The 13,596-nt window shown below is 41.7% G+C and overlaps 1 long non-coding RNA gene across 1 annotated transcript in view; it reads left to right on the top strand.

Annotated features, from left to right (window-relative positions):
• The window catches only part of LOC122462509, a 174,778-nt gene that overhangs the window by 64,265 nt on the left and 96,917 nt on the right, over positions 1 to 13,596 (top strand). The window lies entirely within an intron of this gene.

The raw sequence follows: 13,596 nt of genomic DNA, 5'->3' as shown, positions 1-13,596 counted from the left end.
CACTATTTTTCAGCTTTACAAATGTGTCCTAAACTAAAATGCTGTTTAGTTTCCTTATTACTGGTACAATGGGGAAAAAAGTAGTCTGAGCTCGTGCAGGTAACCCTGTAGTCATTTAACTGTCGCTGCAGCCTGAGTGATCTGTGTGTAGGGGGGAGTTTCTAATTTATTTCCTCATCCCTGCCACCCCAAAGCGCCTACATGCGAAAGATTAATCTTACAGGCTAAAAGTTGAAAAGTTTTGGAAAGGGAAGTGTCAACTATAAATAGATAAATAAAACTTGCAGCCAGCTCAGTACTTGTGTATTTCAGTGCACTATAGTATGAATCAATACACTAATATTGTGACCCCTGTGAAACCCAGACAAAATCTGTATATCTAGATGGGATTTATTTAGTAACAACCTTATACCTGCTATCGGTTATATGCCCTGTATTACAAAATTATATACACTGAGACATATTGACTAATACAGCAACCACATGGCTTTCTTCACTGGAAATTGTTTTTCTGAAACACGGAAAAGTTTCATAACCCGTTTTTCACTGGTGCTGGGGAATGAAAGCAGAACAAACACCAGCCTAAGTTAGGCTGCTAGGGGGCTGATCCAACTCTCTCTGAAATCAATGGGAGCCTTTTCATTGACTTTAATAGGTCTTGGATCAGATCCTAAGAAACATTATCCACTCCTATCCCAAAGCCTTTGGATGCTACTTTACACAAACACAGCACAATTAAGACTCCACAGGTTTCTTGGGTAAGAGGCCATCCAGAATGCTGGCAAAGACAGGGTTAGACAATTGGAAACGGCTGTTGAGAGCTAATGTAAAACTTACACAGAGGAAGAGATTTGCAGTGTACAAGAAGTTTTATTGGTCCTACAAAACCCGAGTACTATGCTACACATTCTTGAGCGCCATCTACTGGCACCTTATCTATTAACTATTTCAGTGTATACAGCTGGCGTGCCTCTGTAACCAGAAAACCAGTGAGCTACCCTGTGTAAGTCATATATTGCAATAAGTGTGCTGTAATTCATCTTGCTTGATGGATTTTCATTTGTTGTTCTGGGTGCCTTGACTATTTAACTTCTGAACATTATAAAATTGAGGTTTGCTTCATCAAATGTTTGAAGTAAAAATCTTATGACTGACACTTTGGGGGGTGTGTGTGAAATATCACCCCATTTTTCTTAAATTGTATATAGGAAATTTGGCATTATTTGTTCTATGATTGACATCAGGAATTATTAGTACCATAAAAGAAAGTTAATGTAGGAGAGGAATTTCCTCCTTCCTTTTGATAGGAGGAAAGAGGGTATAGAGTACAGCTGGTGCCCAATACAATGCAGAGCTGCTGAATGAAAAACACAAGAATTTTTCTGATCACCAAGAGTGAGGGAATGTATCCATTCTGTATCAGCCTCTACAGTTGCTAGCCCACGGGAGGGTCTTCCATACCATGCAGCCACAGAGAGAGAGAGACAGACCAAAATTGGCCCATTCAAAGGGAAAGGCCACAGACTCCAGTCGCCCTGTTTGGCAGTAGGGTTTATAGGAAAAATGGATCTTCTCAGTGCATCTCCAGATGTACTGAGTTGGACAGGTTCTAACCTTTCTAATGCCTGTCAGAGAATACACAAAGGTGTCAAATTTTCCCAAATTACTTCTTTCTTGCTGAATAACCTTTTATGAATTTCAGCCAGGGAGATGAAGGAGATCGCATACAGCAGAGACTACTTCCTTTGTCCCATAAATAGCAGTGAACACAAGGCAGTGAGCCCAGGGTTCCTATCAATCTGCATTTTGCAATACCTTTATCACCTAAGCAGCTTCTGAGAGAACTTTATAATATTAAAAATTAAACTGGAAAAGGAACCCCTATAAATATATTTTAAAATGTAGCTGTAAAAAATTAAGACAATGTGCCATTTTAAAATATTGGGTGTACAAACAGACTGTCACATAGCTAGTGCATAAAAACATTTTCCTTCTGCGTCTGTCCTACAGAGCTTTGTTTATATAAATCACCCTTAATAATCCTCTTTGATTGCATTTTCTTCTTTCTTTTGTGACATGGCATTGCTCATGTGTTTTCAAGAGCTAGTCCCAATTAAAGGTACCGGCTCTTAAAAATGAGATGCCAACATTGCTCTCCCTTTAGTGAACATCTTCATTTCACCTTGTGACTGGCTGTCCTAAAATATGTCTCTAAAATGCCAGGTTAGATCCTTGGAGACAATCAGTAATGCAATTCTCAGTTGTGTGCTAAAACCCAGTGTGAGTGCACCTTATTTTTGTTTGCAATGATGTGATATCTGAGCTATTTGTTTGATGTGCCCGAAGATAAAATTAGTGGATATAATGTGAATAGATCACTCATTTGTGGAAATATTTACAGTGGTTCTTTCAGAGAATCATTCAGTTCAAAATACTAGTTAGCAAAGGATGGATATTGATGGACTGCTTTGGATACTATCTTGTGTAAAGTGTTTCCATGCCGAGCTGTTAAAACCTGTAACAAGCTTATATTTTAAAACATACTCTATAAATATTGTTTACATATTAGTACAGTAACTGATTCATAGAATGCACACAGTCAAGGATCCATCATTTCAAAATTCTATGACAATGTCACAAATATAATGTACCCAAAAATAGCATGAATGAATTAATTGTAACCCAAGGCCCTGGCCCTGTAAGTACCGATGTGTGAGCTTAATTACACTCAGGATATGTCTTCACTGTAAGAAATCAGGTCAGCTGATTTAGGTTCAGGGGTCCCGAGCTGCTGGCTATAAAATTGCAGTGTAGACATTCGGGCTTGGACTGGAGCCTGGGCTTTGAGACCCCATGAGGTGTGAGGTCTCAGAGCTTGGGCTCCAGCCTGAGCCTGAATGTCTATGCTACTATTTTTAGCTCTGCAGCCCAAACCCTGCCAGCCTGAGTCAGCTGACCTGGGCTCTGAGACTCAGGGCTGTGGCTTTTTTATTTCAGCGTAGACATACCCTCAGATGAGTAGGCTCGTTGAATTCAGTGGGACTTTATGCAGCTGCAGGGAGCCTAGCCTAATTGGGATCTACAACCTGATTTGGGGCCTCTGGCTGAGATTCCCAAGAGTAGGTAGTGATTTTGGGTGTCCAGTATGAGATACCTTAAAGGGGTTTGTTTTTCAAAAAGTGCTGAACACCCATCCTCAGAATATCAGGCCTTTTAAGGTGTCAGGTTGGGCACCCAAAAATCACTAGTCGCTTTTGAAAATCTTGGGAGCTGGCACCACCACAGTACAAATATTAATACTAGTTTGAGGCTTTCCCACCTATTTTGAATACATAATTGTTCGTTCACATAGCCCTTTCTCTCTGAGGATTCCATAGATCATTTGGACTCTTTCCCACCTCCTTCCCCATTCACCCAGAAGCCCCACTGTCCTTTCAGGAACACTTAGTGGTCCAACCATCTTTTTTTTTTTTTTTTTTAAACTTAAAATATACTAAATTTGGAACATGGAGCTGTTCCTGTTTACAAAGGACAGTGGCCAAAAGGGTGATGAAATGCTTCTGATATGGGAGTGTGGCACTTTTCAGGGAGTGGGCCTTTTAAAATAGTCCTTTATTCTCCTCCAGCCTCTTGCTTTCCTACCCCCATGCACAACAAAATGGATTGTTTGCCTATCCATCCACAACTTCCCGGGGTTGCCTCTTATTATCTTTGTCACACCATTAACTTTCCCACACCCATTTCACATAATGGATGCATGGGTTTATGGATCTATTCTAGTTATGATGACCCCAGTGCAGGTTTATCCAACCCCAAGCCTTTAAAAATCATGAGTCAGTTACACATCATCATCCCCCCCCCCACACACACACACACTCACTGTGAAATTGGCTTTAAAAAACTGGAGACCACAAGTAATAAATCACACAGGTCTGCCTTCTGATTTTTCTGTATATACAACAAGCTTTCTGCCCACATTTCTCTTTCTCCCCCCCCCCCCACTCCCCGTTTGTGTGAGATTTATTTCAGGTTGAAGAAGAGTTGTTGTTTTTTTTACCCACAAAAGCTTATGCCCAAATAAATCTGTTAGTCTTTAAGGTGACAGTGGACTCCTTATTGTTTTTATTTCAGGTTGAAAATTCAATCAAAACGCAGGCCCCATACTCCTCTTGGGCTGCACTTATTCTCTTCTGATTCCAAGGGAAGGAGAAACCTTCTGTTCCTCTCCACCAGTGCTTCCCCTTCCAGTCTCCCTGTCCCTGTCAGTCTCCCATCCCTCATCCTCCCCCCTTCTATTCTCCTGAAGGTTAGCTCATCCCGTTAGTTAACAGAAATCATACCATGTGACAGAGAGGGAACCAAGGAGCACTCACTGTGAGCAGTTTGTGAAAGCCCTCAAACCCGAACATGTTCATTCAGATGTGTTTGAACAATTACAAACAATGAAAAAAATCATAAAAAATATGATTAGTGACAATTTGCAAAGAGGGAGGGTTCAAAACCAAGGATAAATTCTTCACTTTGAATATCTCTCGGAAGGGTACAGCTACAAATACTGTACCTAATGCAGTGCATTTATCTTCTGTAGAAGTGATCTGTTAATTCTCATTTATAGCATATGCTAATTTGAAGCACTAACATAGAATAATAACACTTTCAGTTGTGCATTAATAAGTAAGCCAGTTATTAAAATCTAACTGGACACAAGTGTCTTAACAATGGCATCATAACATGGTACTGGCACAGAGCAGACTGAAGCCATTTCTGATTCACTCCACATCAAATACAATATTCTTTGTTGTCTCAACACTTAGATGAAGTTCAGATAAAACAAACAAACCCACTAGTCAATATCATGAATTACTAGTGGAGAAGGACCAAAGCCAAAATCACCACCTAGCACTGGGAGTGAACAGGTTGAAAATTTGGATCCATGTTTTGCAGTTGAGGTCCACCTCAATTAACAAAGTCCAGTTTTCAGTGAGTTGTTAAGATTTTGTCATTCATGTTGTGTGATTCTTCACACAATAGTCGCCTACAGAATAGAATGGGCATCATGATGCTTTTGACTCCTTGAGAGTTGAGGTCCTAATTGGCAAAACAAATAGGAAAATAAAAGAAACAAATAGATTCAATGAAATCTACTGGGTAGGTATAGTGTTCAGGTATATGAGAGTGTGGATGACTTCAGATGAAGCAAGGATAGAGGGGACTACATTTAATTTCAACACCACTCAGACCAAAATATTTTAGCCTGTAGAATGCTTGCTTTGCAAACACTATGATAATACTGCTGAAAAATCCCTTTGGTATTCAAAGCAGATATCTAATGAAAAAGAAATAAGTGATAGGCTATTGGCTGAAAAGATTAAAGGGATTGAAGAGCAATGTATTATTCCACCAATTAAGAACGATCAGGAATATGTGCTATTTTTGCTGCTTATTTTAAGAACCTCCATATCTCAGATGCTTCAAGCTCTGAAGTTATTCAAAAATATCTGGAAGCAGCAGGTTTGCCAAAGATAAGGGAAATTGACAAATAAACTTTAGATAAAGAAACAACAGAAGAAGAAATCCTAGAGGCAATAGCAAGTATGAGAAGTGGTAAAACTGCTGAACCTGATGGTTTTCCAGCTGAATTTTACAAGGTATCAGTGGACCTTTTGAGAGGTACCTTCAGTGCCACGCTGTTAGGGGAGGAACTTCCACAACCTATGAAAGTCGCTACTACTGTTAGTTCTCCCTGAAGCTGGGAAAGACCTAACCTTATGCAGTTCCTATAAGCCTATATCTCTGTTGAATCATGACACAAAGATTTTAGCAAAAATATGAGTGAGCCAATTGCAAAAGTCCATGCTCTCAGCTTATGTAAATACAGATCAAAGTAGATAGACATGTGTCAGGCTATATTTGGAAAGTACTTGGAATTATCCACAATTCCAGATTTAAAAAAAAGATCAATTTCTCTTGTTCTCACTAGACACAGAGAAAGCCTGTGATAGAATAAAACGGAACTTTCAGTTTCAAGTCCCGTCCCTCTATTTTAGTTAAATAGAGAATTGCTCTTTACACTAGCCCAAAAGTAGCTGTGTAAATTAACGTGGTTAAATCCCCCCTATTTGAATTACACTGAGGGACTAGGCAGAGATGTCCATTGTCACCTTTATTTTTTTGCACCGGCCATGGAGCTTTTTGCGCAGAGGATAAGGAACAGTGAATCCATCACAAGAATAAAATTTGCAGGAACACATCAGAAAAAAGCATTCTATGCAGACAATGTATTATTTTTATCTAAATCAAATATTTCCCTAAAGAAATCCAGGACTTTGGGAAAGTGTCTGGCTTTAAATTAAATTATGACAAATCTGAAAAGTTAGCTATAAATTTTCCAAACTCTGAAAAGTCATTCCTCCAGAAAACATTTGAGTTCAACTGGGCAACAAATTCTATAAGATACCTGGGAATTCAAATCTCAAACAACCTAGAAAAGCTCTCTGATTTAAATGTCAAACCACTACTTCAGCAAATGAAAAAGACCTGTAGCGCTGGGGGAAAATGCAATGTCTTAGTAGGGAAAATAGACTCGGTCAAAATGAAAATTCTGCCAATGCTCTTTCTTATTTCACAATCATTCTGTGATTATCCCAGAAAACCCCTAGCATGAACACAGAAGCTGCTGTTAGAAAGTATATGGAATTAGAAAAGACCAAGAGTGAGAGCAAATACTTTGTACAGATCCATTAAACAGGGTGGACTAACTTCCAGATATTCTATGGTACTATCATGCCAACCAGCTCAAAGCAGCAGTGGTAGATGGGGGACCAAACACTGGATCTTTATTGAACAAGAAAACCATGGCAGTGTAAACAGTGCTAGGCTGCCATAGATTAATAAAAAATCAGGCCTGCCAGAAACGTGTACACATGCTTTCGCAAAGGCTGCTCTGTGGGTTTGGAATAGAATTAGAGATAAAATCAGTTCTTTTGTCTCACGGATGACAGCCATTGCAAATAACCCAGGTCTTAACCTAAATTGTGAACCAGAGAGTTTCAAAGATTAGGAGAGCCTTGGAATATACATGGTTGGCCAGATATTCAGTAAAGCAATGTTGCTTTTCTTATTTAGAGATCAAAACTAACTTTAATTGGCCTGCTCTCACCTGACACCAGTACTTTCAAGTCAGGCACGTGTTTCTCAACTTCTGTGTGTAAAACAGGTTAACTTTAATAGAAGCGACGGTGTCTCGTCAATTAAGAAACAGAAAAAGTTAACTAACTTGTCTCGATCTTTGCAGGCAGTTTTCTTAACACAAAAGTGCCCATATATGACATACAGGGAAGAGGATGTGGATAGACAAATGGGTTTTGATCTGGAAAAGAGGACAGGCAACCTCAGTCTATAGCACAATAAAAGAAATTTTCTTTAAGATACTGTCTCAATGGTACCTCATACCAGTGAGGTTAAAAATTAAATAGAGACTGAATGGGAATAAATGTTGGAGACATTGTGGCGAAAGAGGAGATTTGATGCATACATGGTGGACATGTCCAGTCATTAGAGAGTATTGGGATGTAACCAAATATCACAAATTATTGGATATTTATTACCAAAGGATATTTTGGCAATCCTCCTGGTGGAAATGGTCACACAAAAGGAAATGAAGAATGAATCTCTCATCTGCCAGTAACTGCTTGGCTAGTGGTAGGCTCTCATTGGAAAAAGGAAAAATACTTCAACCACTGAGGGATGGTTCAAAAAATATGGGAAGTTGTGTTTATGGAAAAATTAACACAGCAATTATGTACCCAGCAAAATAGACACAGGACCGATAGATACTTAGATATTTGGTTACCTTTTATTAGGTACTCAGACAAAACTGCATTCACCAACAACAAAAAAAAAAAAAACCCACACACCTATCCAATTTTTTTAAAATGTTAACATTTGATAGACATACCTGGTCAGTTAAATGCGTGCACATAGAGATTTCACTCAGTTGAATAAAATCATTAGAAAAGACACAGGTATTGTACTCTCTTAAACAGAAAGATCTGATGACTATATTCTTGCATAATGTCTCTTTAAACAAAAGCTAACTGTTGTGATTGTTTTGTTTCTGATATTTACAGGGCAAGGATTTGTAAACTTATTAAAACTTCCTAAATAAATAGTGTTAAACATATATAGCAATGGTGTATTTCCAGCACTTCCATTATTAACACCTAAAGCACTGTGGCAAAAGTGGGGGGGAAAAATACAAACCTAATTACTGTACCGAACTATCTGAGATGAGAAGCCACAGATGGGGTTTACAGCCACCAATCTGTGTTAGCTGTTGATGAGGACAATAGATGCCTATACACTTGGGCTTTTAGCAGCAAATTCTTGAGCTCTTGTGTTTAAAGATAGCCTGCAATAAAAATGAAATGGACTGGTGCCCTTTTGTGTGTTTATGATGTATATAAAAGGTGTAGGGTGAGGGCTCCCCCCCCCCCTTTTTTTTTTTTTTTACTTTAGAAATTGAGGTGGTCTAGGCTGATGACAGGAGAGCTAGTGAAATGGTGACATTCCAAGGGGCAAGAGACAGAAGTGAACAATTGCGAGGGGAGGATTTTTAGTCCCACCATTTAAAACTTTGTTTTTGATACCCCAACATTTCAGGCTCTCATCATGGATCAGGAAAAGAAGCACAAAGGGCATGAGCATTTGTTTTAAAAAAAAAAAAAATCCTTCGTGGGTCCCCTTTAAGAGAGAGTGTCGTTAAACTCCTGTGCTGTGAAGCAGCTATAAATACACTTGACCCATCCCAAGAGAAACCCAGACACTTTGGTTCCCAGATCCAGTTGGGTTCCGATAGATAATTGATTCAGGTGACCGAGTTGGTGATTTATAAATGAACATCGCTGGGTATGTGGTTATGCTGACAAGGATTTAGTATGCCTTTAAAGAAGTTCAAACAGGATCCCTGAACAGGGGGTGATTACTTTGGCCCTGGCATAAATTAGAGCACCATTTCTCAACCTTTTCAAGTTGGTGGCCTCTTATTTGAAGTAAAAAATTTTTTATAACCCTCACTTAACATTCAATGTAAAAGTGAGACTAGGACAATAACAATGATAAGCTTATATAATTTATGTGGGTGCATATTTCGAGAGGTTGGCAGAGAATATTCTATCTTGAAGGGTAAGGATGTACAGGGAGTAGGGGAAGCAAGATTTTCTTTGATTAGATTGTAATAAAATTTTCAATGTCTCGTGATCCTCCCCTCCGATTGCCTTTTGTGACCCACCAGTTGAGAAATGCTGAATTAGCGCAATGACAGGTGGGAAGGATATTGGTTAGAAGTACAGGTATCTAAGGATCATAATGCCCTGCTGTAGTATGGCACGGGGTCTTGGAGTGCTTGTGAAAATCCAAGTGCACCTGTTATGGCCCTTGGGCCCTTTAAAACGGGTAGCTGTAGTCACAGGCACATGACTAGGAGCAAGCATAGATATAAGGTTTCTTGTCTCTTCAGCAAGGGTAGCAGATAGGGAGACCCAAGGGCAGGGAAACCCTGGTGTGTGTGTGCAGCGGGTTCCTTAGTATCCAGGGCTCCCCTTGGAAAAGGTGTCCTCCCAACTGGCTGAAGCTGAAATGGCCTCGGGTAGTTTGAGTTGATTTGTTGTGGGTTTGAGTTTGTGTTTTGGAAATAAAGCAAGCCCACATGAAAGGGGGTATGAAAAGAGCTGTTGCTGGGACTTTATTCTTCTGTCTCTGCCTCATGAGTCTGTACACTTCCTCTGCTAGGGCCCATATACCCACATTTAATGGCTGTCCCCAGGAGTTCCCTTGCTTGGCTGGATTTTCAGTGGTTTTGAAAAGGAGAGTGAATGTAACTTATAATTCACAATCCCTGCTGTGCTCTTCTCTCCTCCAAGTGGCTTGAATGTGGTCCAATCTGTGTGCAATTTCCCCAGTTTCAGTAATAAAATACATCTTGTGGCTTTTGCTAGGTTGAGCCATCTGATGTGCAGCCCTGCTTTCCTCCAGCTCAGACAATCAGTTGGTGCCCTTGCACATAAGCAATAGTAGAGTGTTTTTTAATTTACACTGCTCAATAAATGATAGCAACCAACTCTTGTAAGTTTTTCCAGGCGCCGTGTGACGTTGCCGGGTCTGCAAATAATTTACATTCTAGTAAAAATGCACAGATCTGTCCTCCAGATTTTTGCCCAGGTTTCCAGAATGTTCATAGACAATAAAGCAGGAGTGTACATGCAGGAGAAGGGAGTAATGTGGCTATGAATCTAACATAGAAATTAGAAATACAGCTCAGCAGTTTGGTACAATATATTTGCATTCATTCTGGAGTTAGGGAACAGGAGATTTATTTGTTGAAGGAAGTTATCCATTGAAGAGTGATCAGGGAAACTTGCTGCCTCTTATAGACAGTGTAGTTGTAGCTGTGTTGGGCAGGATATTAGAGAGACAAGGTGGGTGAGGTAATATTTTTTTATTGGACCAAACTTCTAATGATAAGAGAGACCAGTTTTCAAGCTACACAGAGCTGAAGAAGAGCTCTCTGTAGCTCAAAGCATGTCTTTCTCACCATCAGAAGTCAGTCCAGTAAAAGATATTACCTCACCCACCTTGTCTGTCTGTTATAGAGACACTTGGACAGTCAGAATGTAATTTTTACTGATGGGGTGAACTAGGGTTGCTAACTTTCGACTCGCACAAAACTGAATACCTTTGCCCCGCCCCCTTTCCTGCTCTCCTTCGATGCCCCACCCTTGCTCACTCCATTCCTCACCCCACCCCCCCATAGCTCGCTCTCCCCACCCTAACTCACTCGCTCATTTTCTCCAGGCTGGTTCAGGGGGTTGGGGTTCAGGAGGGGGTGAGGGCTCTGGCTGGGGGTGAGGGCTTTGGGGTGGTGCCAGAAATGAGTGGTTCAGGGTGTGGGAGGGGGCTCCAGGCTGGAGCAGGAGGTTGGTGTGCGGGGTGGTGTGAGGGCTCTGGCTGGGGGTGCGGGCTCTGGGGTCAGGCTGGGGATGAGGGGTTTGGGGTGCAGGAGTGTGCTCCGGGCTGGGATTGAGGGGTTTGCAGGGCAGGATGGGGATCAGGGCTGGGGCAGGGGATTGGGACGCGGCGGGGGGGTGCAGGTTCCAGGCAGTGCTTAGCTCAAGCAGCTCCCAGAAGCAGCAGCATGTCCCCACTCCATCTCCTATGTGGAGGTGGGGCCAGGTGGCTCTGTGTGCTGCCCCATTGGCCACAGTTCCCCGCCGATGGGAGCTGCAGAGCCAGCACTTGGGGCGGGGTCAGCGTGCAGAACGCCCTGGCTGCCCCTATGCGTAGGAGCTGGAGGGGGGAACATGCTGCTGCTTCTGGGAGCCACATGGCAGGTAGGGAGCCTGCCTTAATCTTGCTGTGCTGCCGACTGGACTTTTAATGGCCTGGTCGGTGGTGCTGACCAGAGCCACTAGGATCTCTCTTCAACCGGGCATTCCAGTCAAAAATGGGACACTTGGCAACCCTAGGCTGAACCCTGCAGCTGTATGTATGGAATGTCTCAAGAATCAAGGTTTGGAAATGTAAACTCTCAACTTTGTAGAGTACTTGCTTAACTTTATACAAATGATAGAAGATTTCCCCCCAAGTTCTCCAGAGGGAAGAATGGATAGCAGGCAGTGTGTGAGCTGGGGCCTGGAGAGCTGAGTCTGCAGGCCTCCAAGCTAGACAGGGACACACTCTCCCTATTGTTGGCAGGGGGCCAGCAGTAGGAGTACACAGGGCTGCAGCCTGCAGGCAAGAAGCTGATGTGCGGAGTCACAAGGCTCTTATCTTTTTATCCCTGTCCCAGACTTCCCTCAATGACTGGGTTAGGAACGATTGTTTAAGTTGTGCTTCGGGTATTTGCACCATTTATTTCTGGCAGTCCTAGTAAAGACCCTATTGAGCCTTGCACTTAAAGCATCTACAGAGCTTGCCTGTGAGCTCATGGTACACTCACCATACTACCAGACATGTAGGGACAGGTGTACCCCATCAATCAAAGTGTTATTTAGGGCACAGCAACACTTCATAGCTGAGATCTCCTTTGTCCCAAGAACGTCTAATCGAGCCAACTAAATTGGCTTGTCCTCCATGTAGCCAAGTTAGAATAGTAATGCACAAACATGCTCTAGTACCATCTAGTGATCTCCAGAGCAACCCAAATAATCATACTTCCCCTCCATGATAAAATAGATGCTTCTCTTTCATCTACCAGTGCCTGGATCTGTTGACCTCCTGGGTATGTTTGTGAAGTTGATCATTTCTCAAAGGCTTTTGGGAAAATATGGGTTTCTGGGTTGGGTTCTGTGGACACTGAGTTAGTTAGACCTGTACAGTTTGGTGGGCTGGTTTATTATTTTTGTTGCACGTTCTGGTGATTGATGACCTAATTGCTGATACCTGAAGTATGTGTTGATTGTGACATTTTGGAAGTTATTGTGCACGTGTATGTAATGTAAGGAGTCTAGAGATTGGAATAAGCACTGCAAATAGAAGTGTCTGTGTACAGTGCTTTGGCTTGGCTTCCTTCCATTTTCTTGCTCATTCCTTTACTCTGTGTGTTCTACTCTTGTTCTCTTGGCTTTTTTTCTTACGGTTGAATTGTCCTGTTTATCTCAGTTGAGCACTCCTCATGCAACGTATTCTTCCCTTTCTTCCTCTTAGAGTGAATTTCCTTTCCTGTCTGCTTTCCTCCATCAGATCCTTCTTAAATAATTAGGCTAGAGTTGCTCTTCTCTCTTTCCAGGCCAAATCATAGTCCTCTCTTTCTGAAACCCCTTCTCATAGTACCCCTTCCCATCCAAACTGCCAGGACTCATATCTTCACTTCATGAACATCAAATGGATGTGGATGAGAATCTGAACATCAAATTGAAAGCTATGTTGATCCACGAAATTGTGTGTGTTAGGGTTGGAATGGGGAGGTTGCTGGGAAAGCCCTTGATTTACATTCGCTACGTTGCATCTGTCTAAAAGGGCATATAGATTTTTTTTTTTCTTCCCCCCTCCATGTGAATGTGCATCCTGGGCCAGATTCTCTTGTATGTATTGACTGCATTACAGTTATAAACTCAGCCGGTAGTGAATCTGGCTCCAGTATCTGCAGTGGGTTAATGTATGGTAAGCAGAATGTTTGGAGAATAATGGGAATGACATGTAAATCTAATAAACAGTGTTTATTTTGTGAAAGGAGAATGACACTGAGTTGCAACAGACAATAACCCTGAAAAAGCTGAAATTGGAAGAACCAGATGACTGGCCCTCCACTCATTGTATGCTCATAGAACTTTTCAGTCCAGAGAGCTACCTGTACTTGTGAAGCTGTCTGTACAGTGGGGGGCTAAGCCAGATGCTGCTGTCCTTACTCAGTGGAATCTGTCCATTTCGTGACACTCCTGTGGCCTTTAAGACATCAGTGATAAGGGCTAGTATATCACCATGCATAGAACTGGTATTTCTTAGGCATTTGCCACTGTCAGCCAATAACCAGCACAAGCAAATGAAGAAAAATGGGAGGGGAGCAGAGCAACCTAGCCTGGCTGGAAGCAAGCTGGAGAC

The sequence above is a fragment of the Chelonia mydas genome, chromosome 11, assembly GCF_015237465.2.
Source record: "Chelonia mydas isolate rCheMyd1 chromosome 11, rCheMyd1.pri.v2, whole genome shotgun sequence".
Lineage (NCBI taxonomy): Eukaryota > Metazoa > Chordata > Testudines > Cheloniidae > Chelonia > Chelonia mydas.
Note: the sequence above shows the minus strand (reverse complement) of the source record. Positions and strands in the feature narration are given on the sequence as shown.